The 14798-nt window shown below is 42.1% G+C and overlaps 1 protein-coding gene across 5 annotated transcripts in view; it reads right to left on the bottom strand.

The window, feature by feature from the left end:
* Positions 1-12067, bottom strand: part of agbl5 (AGBL carboxypeptidase 5) — a 107821-nt gene extending 95754 nt beyond the window's left edge. For 3 of the 5 annotated variants that reach the window (XM_078213043.1, XM_078213045.1, XM_078213044.1), the window contains exon 1: positions 11605-12040. The gene's annotated coding sequence lies outside the window, so the exon portion shown is untranslated. Of the gene's footprint in view, positions 1-4614; positions 4720-11604 lie in introns of all 5 variants that reach the window. The other 2 variants (XM_078213042.1, XM_078213041.1) reach the window with 2 other exon arrangements.
* Between the last annotated feature and the right edge of the window lie 2731 nt (positions 12068-14798).

The raw sequence follows: 14798 nt of genomic DNA, 5'->3' as shown, positions 1-14798 counted from the left end.
AATTGTTGCTTTGAAATAGACCTGAAAGAACAAAGTGTGGCAAGCTTGCCTCCAGTTCTTGCCAATTACCTTTAAATCTGTATTCTCTGCTGACTGGACAGCTGCCAACAGAAACCACTTCCCCGTATTTATTTAATCAAAGTGCATAGTGATTTTGAACACCTCCCTCAAATTTCCATTTGACTCCCTGTTCAGAAGACAATTCTGGTTTTTCCAGTCTGTACATGTAACTCAAATCCCTCAACCCTGGCACAATTCCCTAAATATCTTTGGCACCATCTTCAATGGTTTGGTATCTTTCCTAAAGTAATTGGTGCCTGTAATTGAACACAATTAGCTAGCTGAGCCAAACCAGTATTGTATAAAGGTTAGGCTATTTTGGTTTGGTTTTGTATTCAATGACTAACAATAAAACCAAGGATCCTTTACGCCTTTGAAAATCTTTTATATCAATTTGTCCAGACATCTTCAAAAATTTGTGCACAAACTTTCTCCAGGTTCCTATAACCCTTTAAAATTGTATAATTTCATTCACATTCACTCTCCCTTATTCTTCTATCAAAATGTACTACTTCACACTTGCTTTGACTAAATTACATCTTCCAGATGTCCTCACATTTCACCAATCTGATGTCCTTGTGAAGTCTATTTTTATTTATTCATTTGTGGGACGTGGGCATCACTGGCTGGCCAGCATTTATTGCCCATCCCTAGTTGCCCTCGAGAAGGTGATGGTGAAATGCCATAGAAACCCTACAATGTAGAAGGAGGCCATTCGGCCCATCGAGTCTACACCGACCACAATCCCACCCAGGCCCTTCTCCCCATATCCCTACATTTTTACCCGCTAATCCCTCTAACCTACCCATCTCAAGACACTAAGGGGCAATTTTAGCACGGCCAATCAACCTAACCCGCACATCTTTGGACTTTGAAATGCCTTCTTGAATCGCTGCAGACATGTGCTGTGGGTTGACCCACAATACCGTTAGGGAGGGAATTCCAGGATTTTGACCCAGCGACTATGAAGGAACGACGATATATTTCCAAGTTACCAGCCTCTGTATTATTTACTATATTTAAGTTTAGTGTAATAAGCAAACTTTGAAATTATGTCCTGTATACTTAAGTTCAGGTTAACTTTCTATAAGAAAAAGAGCACGGATCCCAATACTAACATCAATATACTTGCACCCTGTCTGCAAAACAACCTAACACCATCCCTGAGCCAATTTTGTATCCATACAGCCACAGTACCTTTAATTTTACAGGGCTTAAATTTTGTTAACAAGTCTATTTGACTTGACAAATACCTTCTGCTTTGACAAATGCCTTTTGAAAGTCTATGTCCACAATGTTGGCTGCACTATCCTCATCAACCCTCCCACTCCATTACTTCAAAGAATTCAATCAATTAGTCCAGCACTATTTTCCTTCAAAAATGTTTGCTGATTTTCATTTATTACCCCAGACTTTTTAAAATGGTAGCCTAATTTGTCCCAGATTGTCTTTAAAATATTCCCAACCACTAATCATCACAATTAATTATATATTAAGTGATTTAAGTTTGGCAACATTTGCTGTGCTTTGAACGTCTACCTGTTGCAATTACTGCAAACCAGGTTTTTAAAAAATTAATTTACAAGATGAATGTCAATGACAAAGCCAGCATTTAGTGTCCATTCCTAATTTCCCTTAAAAAGGTACTGGTGAGCCAAGTTTGTGTGGTTTAGGTATATCTACCCTGCTGTTCAGGGGGGAGCTACAGGATTTTGATCTGGTGACAGCAAAGGAGCACAATATATTTGTGGAAAAATACTTCCAAGTCAGGTTACTGTGCAACTTTGAAGAGTACTTAGAGGTAGTGATGTTCCTATGCACTTGCTGCTCTTGCCCCCTAGGAAGATTGGTAGAGGTCACATGTTTGGAAAGTGCTGGTGAGTTGTTAAGATGGTACACATTGCTGCCACTGCGTCAGTGATGGAGGGAGTGAATGTTTAAGGTGGTGGATGGGTTGGCAATCAATGAGTTGTTTGTCGTGGATGGTGTTGAGCTTTGAGTGTTGTTGGAGCTGCACTCATACAGGCAAGTAGAGATTATTTCATCACATCCTTCATTTGTGCCTTGTAGATGGTGGACAGGCTTTGGGGAGTCAAAAGGTGCGTTAGTTGCCTCAGAATTGTCAGCCTCTGACCTGCTCTTGTAGCCATAGCGTTATATGGTTTGTCCGGTTAAGTTTATGGTTAATGGCAACACCCAGGATGCTGATGGTGGGGGTTTCAGCAATGGTGAGATCATTGAACATCAAGGAGAGATGGTCACTGTCTGACACTTGCGTGGCTCAGATATTACTTTCCACTTTGGAGCCCAAGACAGAACGTATTGAGGTTTGGTTCCATGCAGGCACAGACTGTTTATCTGAGGACTTGTGAATAGTATTGATCAATGTGCTATCAGTAAATATCCCCACTTCCAACTTCATTTATGTTGGAGGATGAGGATAGAGACACAGAATCACGGAGGACTGGAGGGCTGATCGATTCCACCCACCTGTCCCTCGACTCCTTATCTGTTATCTGGTGTCCACACTGTTAGGAAGCCACTACTTCATTTTGCCTCAGTACTCATGAAATCTTCATTTCCATAACCTACTTCTAAATTTTGCTTTAAAAAGTACCCAATGTACCATACTTCTTGACTTCATTCATATGTTTCACATTGTAATCCATTGCTGAACAATTCAGAATTGGTTTCAGAAAGGTGTGAAAATGGAGTAATGATAACAGGGAATTTCAATTATCCCAATATAAACTTGGGTCTCAGGTGGAGAAACAGTATAAAGGGAAAGGAACTGAAATGCATAGAGAAAAGAAAACTGTTCATTAGTACTTTGCAGTCCAATGAGGAATCAAGTAATGCTCAATCTAGTTTCAGAAAATGAAATGGCCTTATGGTGCAACTTTCATTGGGAGAGCATTAGGTTGAATGTAGTTTTGGAAAAGGATCAGGAGTAATCAATGGTGAAGCTATTCAACTGGAACAGGGTTAATTTCTTGAAGCTGAAAAGATGTCTGGCTCAAGTCGAATGGAAAAAAAGTTTATCAGGCAAAACAATAATGAGATCTTCATGGAGTGGATAGTTCAGGTACAGACTAAAATATTCTTTTGAAGGGTGAAAGGAAGATAATTCAAAGAGCCCCTAAATAACTAAAGAAATTGGGATTAAAAATGAAAGAGGAAAAAAAAGTTGTGATAAATGTTAGGATCATAATTCAAAGTAAGAGTGGGGCCAATGATGGGCCAAAATTAAAATCTTGCGAATACACCAAAAAGCTACTTTGCATCGGTCCTCAAAGATGCTGCTGCTAATATCACAGTAAATGAGGAAGGTGCAGAGAAACTGGATGATAGTAGATAATCAGGTATTTAAATGATTGGCAACACTCAGTAAAAAGCAAGTCACCTGCATCAAAGAGGATGTCTTTGACATTGCTGAAAGAATTAGGGGTTCAAATAGTAGACTCCAGTCACAATGGAATGGTTGGGCCAAAGGACCTGTTTCCGTGCTCTATGACAATCTTACAGTCATTCCTGGATATGGGAATGGATGAATGTAGATTGTAAATGTTATCACCCCTGTTCCATAAGTGAGCAATCTGGAAAAACAAGAAAGACTCCACAACACAAGAAAGCACTGGACAAAAATAGATTTTAAATGGTCAAAAAGATAAATCAAGGGTGCAACCAAAAGATCACCAGCTTGGGTTGAGAAGCAAGCCTTGAATGCAGAACTGTAGGAGAGGCAGGAACAAAGTTGGAAAGAGAGGAAAATTTAATTCTGCTCAGAGTGACAAACAGGTGGACAATAACAGTGGGAAGACCTGGACAACTGTTATGACAGCATAAAGTAATGTGAGGTGTGATTGAATTTTTCAAGAGACAATAAAAAAGTTGATCAAATAGTTCAATAAATCTTATACATAGACATGTTTGGAAAACATTTGACAAAGTATCACACAAGAAGTTTAGGTGAATGTGACAGTATGGATATAAAATTGATTCAGTGACAGGAAGTGGACGATGAATGATTTTCAAACTGGGAGGTAGTATGCAATAGTGCCCCCAAGGGTCAGTTTTAGATGCATTATTTTTATAAATGAGACTCCGACTTAGGGAGCCATATTATCATGTTTACAGATGATATGGAACTTCACCACGTAGTATATAGTGATGTTATAAACTTCAGGATAATAGACAGGGTGGTTAAACAGGAAGAAGCATAGCAGATGGAGTTCAATGCAAAGAAGTGAAGTGATACACTTTGGAGAGGACTAGTATGCAAAGACAGTATACTAAATGGCACATGTAAAAAGGTACAGATGAGCAGAGAGGCCTTAGTATATTTACTGATACTTAAAATTGGCAAGACAAGTTGATAAAATGATTTCAAAAGTACGTAGGTTATTCAGGTTTAAGGGCTTCTGAATAGAATACAAAAGCAAAGAGCTCATGTTGGAGCTTTATAAATCATTAGTTATTGATTTACTAGTAACTGCTCTCAGTTCAGGCCACTACACTTCACAAAAGGCCTTAAGAACATTTTAGAGGTTTTACCTGGGATAAGCGATTTGTTAAGTGGATATTGTTGGAGCAGAGATGGTTGAAAAGGTGATCCAAGATGAAGAAAGGTTTTCATAGAGTAGAGAAAAATTATTCCCTCTGATGAATAACCAAAGATCACAACTTTAAAATCATCCCTTTTTGAATCTGCTTTCTTCACCTTTTCAGGCAATAAACATAACAAATCAGCTTTGATAAAGGGTCGTCTGGACTCAAAGTCAGCTCTTTTATCTCCTTACAGATGCTGCCAGACCTGCTGAGATTTTCCAGCATTTTCTCTTTTGGAAACATAACTGTGTGTTAAAAGATTCTCTTTATGAAGACTAGCATTTATATAGCATCTTTCGCAACCTCAATGTTCCAAAGCACTTCTGTCAATAAAGTACTTTTGAATTGCAGTCAATGTTGAAATGCAGGAAGCATGGCAGCCAATTGGTTAAGAGCAGGTTCCCTCAAATATATCACTGACTCTGGTTCCCTTCCCAATTACCTGAAATTTTTGTCTTTGATTACTGACCCTTTTGCTATTGGAAACCATTTCTTATTCACTCGTCAAAATCTTTTTATGATCACTTCTAACTTTCTCTGTTCAAAAGGAGAACAATCAAGTTTCTCCAGCCTCTCCATGTAACTAAAGTCCCACATCTTTGGTACCATTCCAGTGAGTCGCCTCAGCACCATTTCTGAAAACCTTGACGTGCTTCCCAAAATGCAGTGTCAAGACTTGGACACAATACTCCAGTGGGGGTCTAACCAGCAACTTCGGTTTAAGGCAACTTTCTTGCCTTTCTACTGTTTTTATAAAGCCAAGGATATTATAGACCTTAAGTAGCTTTCTCACTCTGTCAAAGCATTCATTATGTACATATCTAGGTCTTTGTTCATGCACCCCTTAAAAATTGTATTTAGCTAATATTGCTTTGCAATTTTCTACACAGCACATTAGATTAAGTTAGATCTGCCATGCATCTGTCCATTTCACCAGTTAATCTATATCTCCCTGACATCTATTTCTCCTCATTATTTGCTGCATTTCAGAGCTGTGTCACATGTAAACTTTGAAATTATGCCCTGTCTATCCAGATCATTAATATCAAAAATAGCAGTGATCCTTATACTGACTCCTGTTGCGCACTGCCCTACAGTCTTTAAAACAACCCTTCACCACTACTCTGCCTTTTTCGCCCTTCGCTTATTTTGAATCCACTAAGCCACTGCCTCCCACGGGTTTTAATTTAAGCTTATGTGATCATTGGCAAACATATTTTGGAAGTTCATTAAACATCAGTTGCACTACCTTCTCTAGCATTTCTTGACAATTTTGAAAATTGGGCAAAAGCTGCTGGAAGAAAAATATTTCACTCATACAGCTGACTACACCACACATACATTCTTCATATGATTCAAATTCAGATCACATTACCATACATAGTTCTGTGTAAAACTATCAAAACACATCCTGAGCACGTGGGAGGGATTAGCCTCCAAGACATTAAAAGATACAAAATGTTTGTAAAATATGTTTTTTTTATTTTATAACAATTATTTTTAGACACAAGTTTGTTATTGCGGAAATAGTTGAAAAATATTAGAACATTTTGAAGAGCAAAGACAATGCAACATCAACCAGCAGTTGGAGGCTGCAAAAATACAGCTGTCACAAAGCAGGATGGCCTTTGAATGAAAAAGACAGGACATGCTAATTTTAACAAAATACATTAAAGAGTTGCAGAAGTAAAGATGGTAACAAATTTTGCATGGTCCCATTGACAAGTTAGATGCTGAACTTGGATGGTTAAGAGTATTCTCTCATTTCATGCACAAGTTATTCTTCAATATGGATCTGCATAGGTAAACAGATGCTAGATCATTCAGAATTTAATTACATTTAGGCAGGTTTTAACGGATAAAGCAGTCGATTTTAGTTGAGAGTGTGTCAGTCTCTGCAACTGGTCAATAGGTTTGAGGTGCTGTCACTGGGGAAAGTGGGAGCTGCATCATTGGGACGGTCTACACCTGAACCAAGCTTGGAACTATGCAAACTATATAGCTAGGGAGGTAGGGAGGGTTTTAAACTAAATAGTGGGGTGGAAAGGATGTAGAAAGATATGGTACATCAAAGAATAGAGACAAAGAAAGAAAGGAAAATAGTAAAATGGAAAATAAGGGTCAGAGAATGGCAGGAAGGGACAGAGAGAAACAGAAAAGCCTAAGAATATACTGACAATCAAGGCTAGATGTTATAAATATATGGAGTTCAATCCTGATAAATGCGAAGTGATGCATTTCGGTGGGAATAATGTAGGGAGGAGCTACACGATAAATGGAAGAACCATAAAGGGTGTAGAGACGCAGAGGGACCTGGGTGTGCAAGTCCACAGATCTTTGAAGGTGACGTCACAGGTGGAGAAGGTGGTGAAGAAGGCATATGGCATGCTTGCCTTTATAGGACGGGGCATAGAGTATAAAAGTTGGGGTCTGATGTTGCAGATGTATAGAACGTTGGTTCGGCCGCATTTGGAATACTGCGTCCAGTTCTGGTCGCCACACTACCAGAAGGACGTGGAGGCTTTGGAGAGAGTACAGAGGAGGTTTACCAGGATGTTGCCTGGTATGGAGGGGCTTGGTTATGAGGAGAGATTGAGGAAACTGGGGTTGTTCTCCTTGGAAAGACGGAGGATGAGGGGAGATTTAATAGAGGTGTATAAAATTATGAAAGGCATAGATAGGGTGAACGGTGGGAAGCTTTTCCCCGGGTCGGTGGTGACATTCACGAGGGGTCATAGGTTCAAGGTGAAGGGGGGGGAGGTTTAACACAGATATCAGAAGGACATATTTTACACAGAGGGTCGTGGGGGCCTGGAATGTGTTGCCGGGCAAGGTGGTGGAGGCGGACACACTGGGAACGTTTAAGACTTATCTAGACAGCTATATGAACGGAGTGGGAATGGAGGGATACAAAAGAGTGGTCTAGTTTGGACCAGGGAGCGGCGTGGGCTAATTGTTCTTTGTTTCTCGTTTCAAGGCTTCATTCTATGATCATCTTGCTGGTGCCAGTACAGAGCGAGACTGCGGATAGTTGGGAACCTGTCTCGGGGGCAGGGAATTCATATGGTGTTCGTGGAAGTGGAAATGAATAGGGTTGGGAAGCATTTTCCGATCAGGGCCAGTGTGATCTCCTGGACTCGTTTCGATCGCCTCAGGGGGTCGGAGAGGAATTTCCCAGATTGTTTTTCCCCATATTGGCCCTGGGGTTTTCACTCTGGGTTTTCGCCTCTCCCTGGAGATCACATGGTCTGGAATGGGGCGGTGGGGGTGAGTTAATAGGTTGTGATGAACAAAGCATCGTAGCTGTGAGGGACAGCTCGGTGGATAGGATATTAGTATGTAGATAGGCTGGAAAATTGGGCGGGGATCCTGGATTCAGGATTCAATCCTGGACCGGGGAGCGGCGCGGGCTTGGAGGGCCGAAGGGCCTGTTCCTGTGCTGTATTGTTCTTTGTTCTTGTAAAGATACCAAAGAAAAACTAAAGACTCTGTATCTGAATGCACACAACATTCATAACAAAGTAATCAAACTGACAGCGCACACTGAAGTAAACAAATATGATCTGGTAGCCATTATGGAGTGGAGATGCCGGTGTTGGACTGGGGTAAGCACAGTAAGAAGTCTCACAACACCAGGTTAAAGTCCAACAGGTTTATTTGGTAGCAAATACCATAAGCTTTCGGAGCTTGCTGCTCCTTCGTCAGACCACTCCATCTGACGAAGGAGCAGCAAGCTCCGAAAGCTTATGGTATTTGCTACCAAATAAACCTGTTGGACTTTAACCTGGTGTTGTGAGACTTCTTACTGAGCCATTATGGAGACATGGCTGTAGGATGACAAGGATTGGGTTCTGAATGTGAAAAGATATATGACATTCAATAAGAATAGGAACATAGGTAAAGGTGGAGGGGTAACAGCGTTGCGCAAGGAAGGCATTGGTACAATAGTTAGAGATGACCTTAGTTCAGGAGATCAGGTGGCAGAATCAGTCTGGGTTGAAATGAGGAAAGCTAGGGGAAATAAATCACTTGAGAATGGTTGACAGGACCACAATGTAGGACAAAGTATACAAGAAGAAATATTGGGTGCTTGTGATAAAAGGGTGGCAATAATCATGAGTGACTTTAATCTACATATAAACTGGAAAAATCAGCTTCGCAGTAGTAACCTAAGATGAGGAATGCATAGATTGCTTGATAGTTTCTTACAGCAGTACATTCTGGAACCAACAAGAGAGCAGATCATATTAGACTTGATATTATGTAATGTGACAGGATCAATTAATTACATCAGGGTAAAGGCACCCTTATGTAGCAGCAATCACAATATGATTCAATTTTACATCCAGTTTGAAAGGGAGAAGATTGGGTCTATGACGAATATTTTAAAACTTAAATAAGTGCAACTATGTGGGCATGAAATCTGAGCCATCAGTTGCAGACATTTATAGGGGTATTTCCGAATAGGTATATTCCTAGGAAATCAAACTTTAAGAAAACATACAACTGCACAAAAGATGAGTGGCAGGTTAAATGATTGGTCAGAATATAAAGACAGGCAGAGAATGACGAAAAGGTTAATCAGAAGGAAGAAATTAGAATACGAGGGGAAGCTGGCAAGAAATATGAAAATGAATAGCAAGAGTTTCTACATTATTTAACAAGGAAAAGAATAAGGAATGAGAGTGTTGGTCCGCTGGAGAGTGAGAATAGGGAGCTAACAGTAGATAATAAGGAAATGGCAGACAAAAATGAACAAATATTTTCCTTCTGTCTTCATTACAGGGGATACAAAGCACATTCTAGTAATATATGTAAATCAGGAGGTGTAAGCGAGAGGGAACTTGGTGAAATTACAATCACCAGGGAAGTGGTACTGAGGAAACTGATGGAGCTGCAGCCTGCCAATTCTCCAGGTCCAGATGGACTTCATCCTAGGGTCTTAAAAGAAATGACGAATGAGGTAGTAGATGTGTTGATGTTAATTTTCCAAAACTCACTAGATTCTGGAAAGATTCCATCAGACTGCAAAGTCATAAATGTGACTCCCTCTATTCAAGGGGGAGGGAAGGCAGGAAATTATAGGCCAATTAGCTTTGTTGTCTGTCATGGGGACGGTGTTAGTATCAATAAAGTAGTAACAGCAGAGCACTTAGAAAAACTCAAGGTAATCGGGAAGAGTCATTTGGCTTTGTGAAAGGGAAATCATGTTTAATCAACATATTAGAGTTCTTTGAAATAATGTGTGCTGTAGATAAAGGGGAACATGTAGACTTACCGTACTTGGATTTCGGTATGGTGCTACATCAAAACTTAACATAGAAAATAAAAGTTCATGGTGAAGGGGGTAACATATTAGAATGGATAGCAGATTGGCTGGATGGCAGAAAACAGTATTCATTAATGGGTTTTTGTTCGATTGTCAGAATGCAACAAGTGGAGTCCCCCAGGGAACTGTGTTAGGACCTCAGCTTTTTACAATTTACATGAATGACTTAGATGAGGGGAGCGAAGACATCATAGCTAAATTTGGAGATGACACAAAGGTAGTTAGGAAAGTATGCTGTGAAAACAATGAATTTTTAGATGAATATACAGTTTGAACGAGTAGGCAAAAATCCGTCAGATGCAGTGTAATGTGGGAAAATGTGAAGTTATTCACTTTGGCAGGAAAGATTAAGAATAATCTTTATTTAAACAAAGAACGACTACAGAATTCTGAGGTGCAGAGGGAATTAGGTGCTCTTGTGGCCAAGTCAAGTAATCAGAAAGGCTAATGGAATACTATCCTTTATTACGAGGAAATGAACATAAAAGTAAAGATGTTATGCTTCAGATATAAAAGGGTATTGGTGAGAGAGACCAAATGCTGAATACTGTGTGCGGTTTTGGTCTCATTATTTAAAGAAAGATGTAAATGAACTGAAAACGTGCCGGTTCTTTTGGACTGGCTGGGCTTGTTTCAGTGGAGTTTAGAAGAGTGAGGGGTGACTTAATTGAAATATATAAAGATCCTGAATGTTCTTAACAAGATGAGCAGAGAAGGTATGATTTCTTTTGTGGGGGAGTCCAAAACTAGAGCGCACTATTTTAAAATTAGAGTCACTCTTAGAGAACAGAGATGAGGATTTTTTTTCCTCGAGGGTTGGGCAACTTTGGATCTCTGCCTCAGAAGACAGTGGAGGCAGGGTCATTGAACATTTTTAAGGCAGGGTTGTTAGATTCTTGTTATGCGAGGTGTCAAAGGTTATCAGACATACATAGGAACGTGGAATTCAAAACACAACAGATTAGCCACGTTCTTATTGAATGGCAGAGGAGACTCAAGGGGCTGAATGTCCTACTTATGTTCCTAAGTAAGGCAAAATTCGTGGTGTCAATAACACTGTGGGGGCACAGAGCTGTGGTACCAACAGCCACAGGAAAATCCGAGATCTACAACTGCCACTATGTTAATAGTTACTTTGAACGTTACATGTTATTGACATTACAGCGGTTCTGTCCTGGTTGCTAATGCCACGGCTAATTGATTATTGACTTTCTTTTCAGAAATAAATGCAAGACTAACCCCATATTGATGTCACTAACCGGTAGTAATTATCAGTGCCAAATGCACTCATTAATGATACAGTTACGTCTACCAATGCCAGTCATTTCCCCACATTGACATGAATTACTGTCAGCTCCTGGTCATCCTCAGTGGTGAGATCACCAGTCAGACTCATTAGTAATATTAGTGAGGGGCAGTTATCAATGTTCTGTTAATATTTCCGATTGGGAACAGCAATCAATCTTTCATCAGCGATATCCCAACCGGCAGAACCAGTCACCCTCAGCGGTAATAACCCGATCAGCGGAACCAGCCACCAGCGGTCGGGGCCAGTCACCCTGATCGCGGCCGTGCCGGCGGAATGCCCGATTCCCGACCCCGCTCACCTGGGCTCAGCGGCAACGCCGCCTCCCCGCCGCTGGGCTCAGCCGGAGCCCGGGGCTGCCGCTCCCATCCCTCGGGGTCTCGGTCCGGCTCGAAGCCGAAGCCACCTCTTCTTCGGAGCCGCTATCCGGCGGTGACTCTCGGCGCTCGATCAGCCGCTCTCTCCGGCTCTGGGTCACGGCGTGCCGTTCCCTCCGCCTCCTGACCTCCGCCTCCCGCTGCCGGCGACTCGGGGAGCCCCCGTCCTCCTCCTCCTCGCTGCCCCGCTCCCTCCGCCGCCTCTCGCTCGCCCCCTCTCCCGAGCCCTCGCCGCTCCTCTCCCGCACCCCGAGCCGCCTGGTGTTCTGGTCACCGGCCGCCGCTGCTGCCTGCCGCCGTCTCTCCGTCTCTCCCTCCCTCCGGCTCTCTTTGTTTTTCCGACAAACAAACCAATGCCAACTTCCCCTCACTCTGCTTGACATCAACAACCAACCACCTCATTGGCCACCTCACACACAAGAGTAAACTGAGCAATGATTGGTCAGTCACACGGCAGTAAAAGAAACTGGTTTGACCCATTTAAAGGGCGCATGCGCAGTTTGCCGAACGGGCATTTGGCGGGCAGGGCTTCTGGCGCATGCGCACTTCTTGGGCGGCACTGTTTCTAGCGCATGTGCAGTTCTTGGGAGGCGGGGTTTCTGGCGCATGCGCAATTCTTGGGAGTCAGGGTTTCCGGCGCATGCGCAATTCTTGGGCGGCAGAGTTTCTGAGATGTCGGCGTTGGACTGGGGTAAACACAGTAAGAAGTTTAACAATACCTAAGGCTCCGAAAGCTTGTGGCTTTTGCTACCAAATAAACCTGTTGGACTTTAACCTGGAGTTCTTGCGAGGCAGGGTTTCTGGTGCATGCGCAATTCTGGGGAGACTTCACTGGCGTTACATTTTCACTCTGAAATAGTGCGGATTCTGGATGTCTGTGATATGATGTGGAGGTGCCGGCGTTGGACTGGGGTAAACACAGTCAGGAGTCTAACAACACCAGGTTAAAGTCCAACAGGTTTATTTGGTGGCGAAGGAGCAGCGCTCTGAAAGCTAGTGGCGTTTGCTACCAAATAAACCTGTTGGACTTTAACCTGGTGTTGTTAGACTCCTTACTGTGTCTGAGATAAAGACAGAAAATGCTGGAACCAGGCCGGAACTGTCACTCAGATGCTGCCAGATCTGCCAAGTATTTGCAGCATTTTTTTGTCCGTTCCTCTTTTCTACTTTTGTCGTGATTGCCAACCTGGGAAGGTTTCCGCTGGAGTTTCCCTGGTAATGGGGCAAGAATGCTGCGAACACTATTGCCACCAAGTGGACACAATGGAAACCAACCCTTCCTGACAAAACTAATAATTAAACCACACTCTATACTGATCGGAGGAGATTCACCAGGATGGTGCCAGGGCTGGAGTGCTTCAGCTGTGAAATGTGGCTGGTTGGGCTGGGGTGGGGTGGGGTGACATGATGAAGACGTATAAAATTATGAAGGACATGGATAGCAAGGAACTTTTTCCCATTAGGAGAGGGATCAATAAATAGGGGGCATAGATTTAAGGGAAGGGGCAGTAGATTTAGAGGGGATTTGAGGAAAATCCTTTTGACCCAGAGGGTGGTGGGAATCTGAGACTCTGCCTGAAAAGGTGGTAAAGGTGGGAACTCTCACACCATTTAAGACACGTTTAGATGAGCACTTGAAATGTCACAGCGTACAAGGCTACAGACCAAGTGTTGAAAAATGTGACTAAAATAGATAGGTGCTTGATGACCAGTACAGACACAATGGGCCAAAGGACCTCCTTATTGTGTTGTAAGAGTCTATGGCTGGTATTTTACGACCTTGCTCAGGCGAGTCTCATAAAATCCTGCCCGAGGCCAATGAAGAATTCCATTCTGCAAGCCTCACCTGCCCCGATTCCGGTTTACTGGCGTGCCAGTAAAATTCCAGCCTATGATTCTATAACAGCTTTTATCTATGATGCCTCCAATGCTTTTCAGTCTTTCTTGTCTCTTACCAACCAGAATATAATGTAATATTCAAGCTTTGGTGATCTGCATTATGCAATTTGTTCATTATCTCCTTTAGCACCATCGCAAAAGTGAAGCGGTTAAAACAGGTGGTGTAGATGTATAACTGGGTATCTTCAGTATACCAAGTCTGGATAACATCAGGCCAAAGGTAGATTTTTGGAAGAACAAGGCAAATGCAGGACGCAAAGGCATTTCTGGAGATGCTGTGGTTCTAATTGGATAGGTAAAATTATAACAGAACAGTTCCAAGGAGCCAGATTATGAAGATAATGTGTTGGGGAGGACAGGGGGGGGTAGAAAAATCTGCAGAAAGCTCATGGAAGACAAAATCAGGATATTGCAACATGGCCACAGTCACAGAATGACTTTGATTAGGGACATTTTTGTGCAATATCAGGGCGGTAACATGATTAGAGAAATTCCAGCAGTACGTTGGAGGAGAGATGGGCACAAATTTGGGAGCCGACAGTATATACAAGTACTTTGGAGAGAAAAAGTGATTGAAAATGGAGCAATAGTTTGCTAGGGTTCAGGGTAGGTCTTTTGAGGAGGGGGGTGATGATGGTTGATATGGAAGAGAAAGAATAGCACCTGAGAAGAGAGAACTAGCTGGAATATCAGCTAGAATGGGAACTAGAAGGGAAGTTGGATCGTCTACAGTTTAATTCAAATGGAGCTTGGAGAGAGAACAAGAGAAATGTACAAGAAAAGCAGGGAGTTATGTCTTGGTGAGCAAAGGGAAGTAGCAAAAACGGCAAACTAAATGGTCAAAATTTTAGTGACATAAATAAATGAACTCTTTGCACTTGCTTTGGAAGAGGTGGGCAATGAAGATGATCAGCAGTGTGGAATAGACTGAATGGTTATATTTCCTCTTCAAAATTACGCTAGAGTAGTCAGCAGTTTTGCCGGAGGTAAACCAAAGCTTTACCCTGCTTCTTCCCATTACCGTCATGCTAACCATTCATTTCATATCCTCCCTCTGCACTACCACTTCCCCATTCTACAGCTTCCTGTCAACAACACATTCTGCATGCTATAATACTTCATTGCTATTATGTCAATGATCTTTTGTGATCTATGCCATCCTTTAAATCTTCTAGCATTTCTTGTCCTGTTGTCATTTGCCTCATCGTACATTTCACAG

The sequence above is a fragment of the Mustelus asterias genome, chromosome 5, assembly GCF_964213995.1.
Source record: "Mustelus asterias chromosome 5, sMusAst1.hap1.1, whole genome shotgun sequence".
NCBI classification, from domain to species: domain Eukaryota; kingdom Metazoa; phylum Chordata; class Chondrichthyes; order Carcharhiniformes; family Triakidae; genus Mustelus; species Mustelus asterias.
Note: the sequence above shows the minus strand (reverse complement) of the source record. Positions and strands in the feature narration are given on the sequence as shown.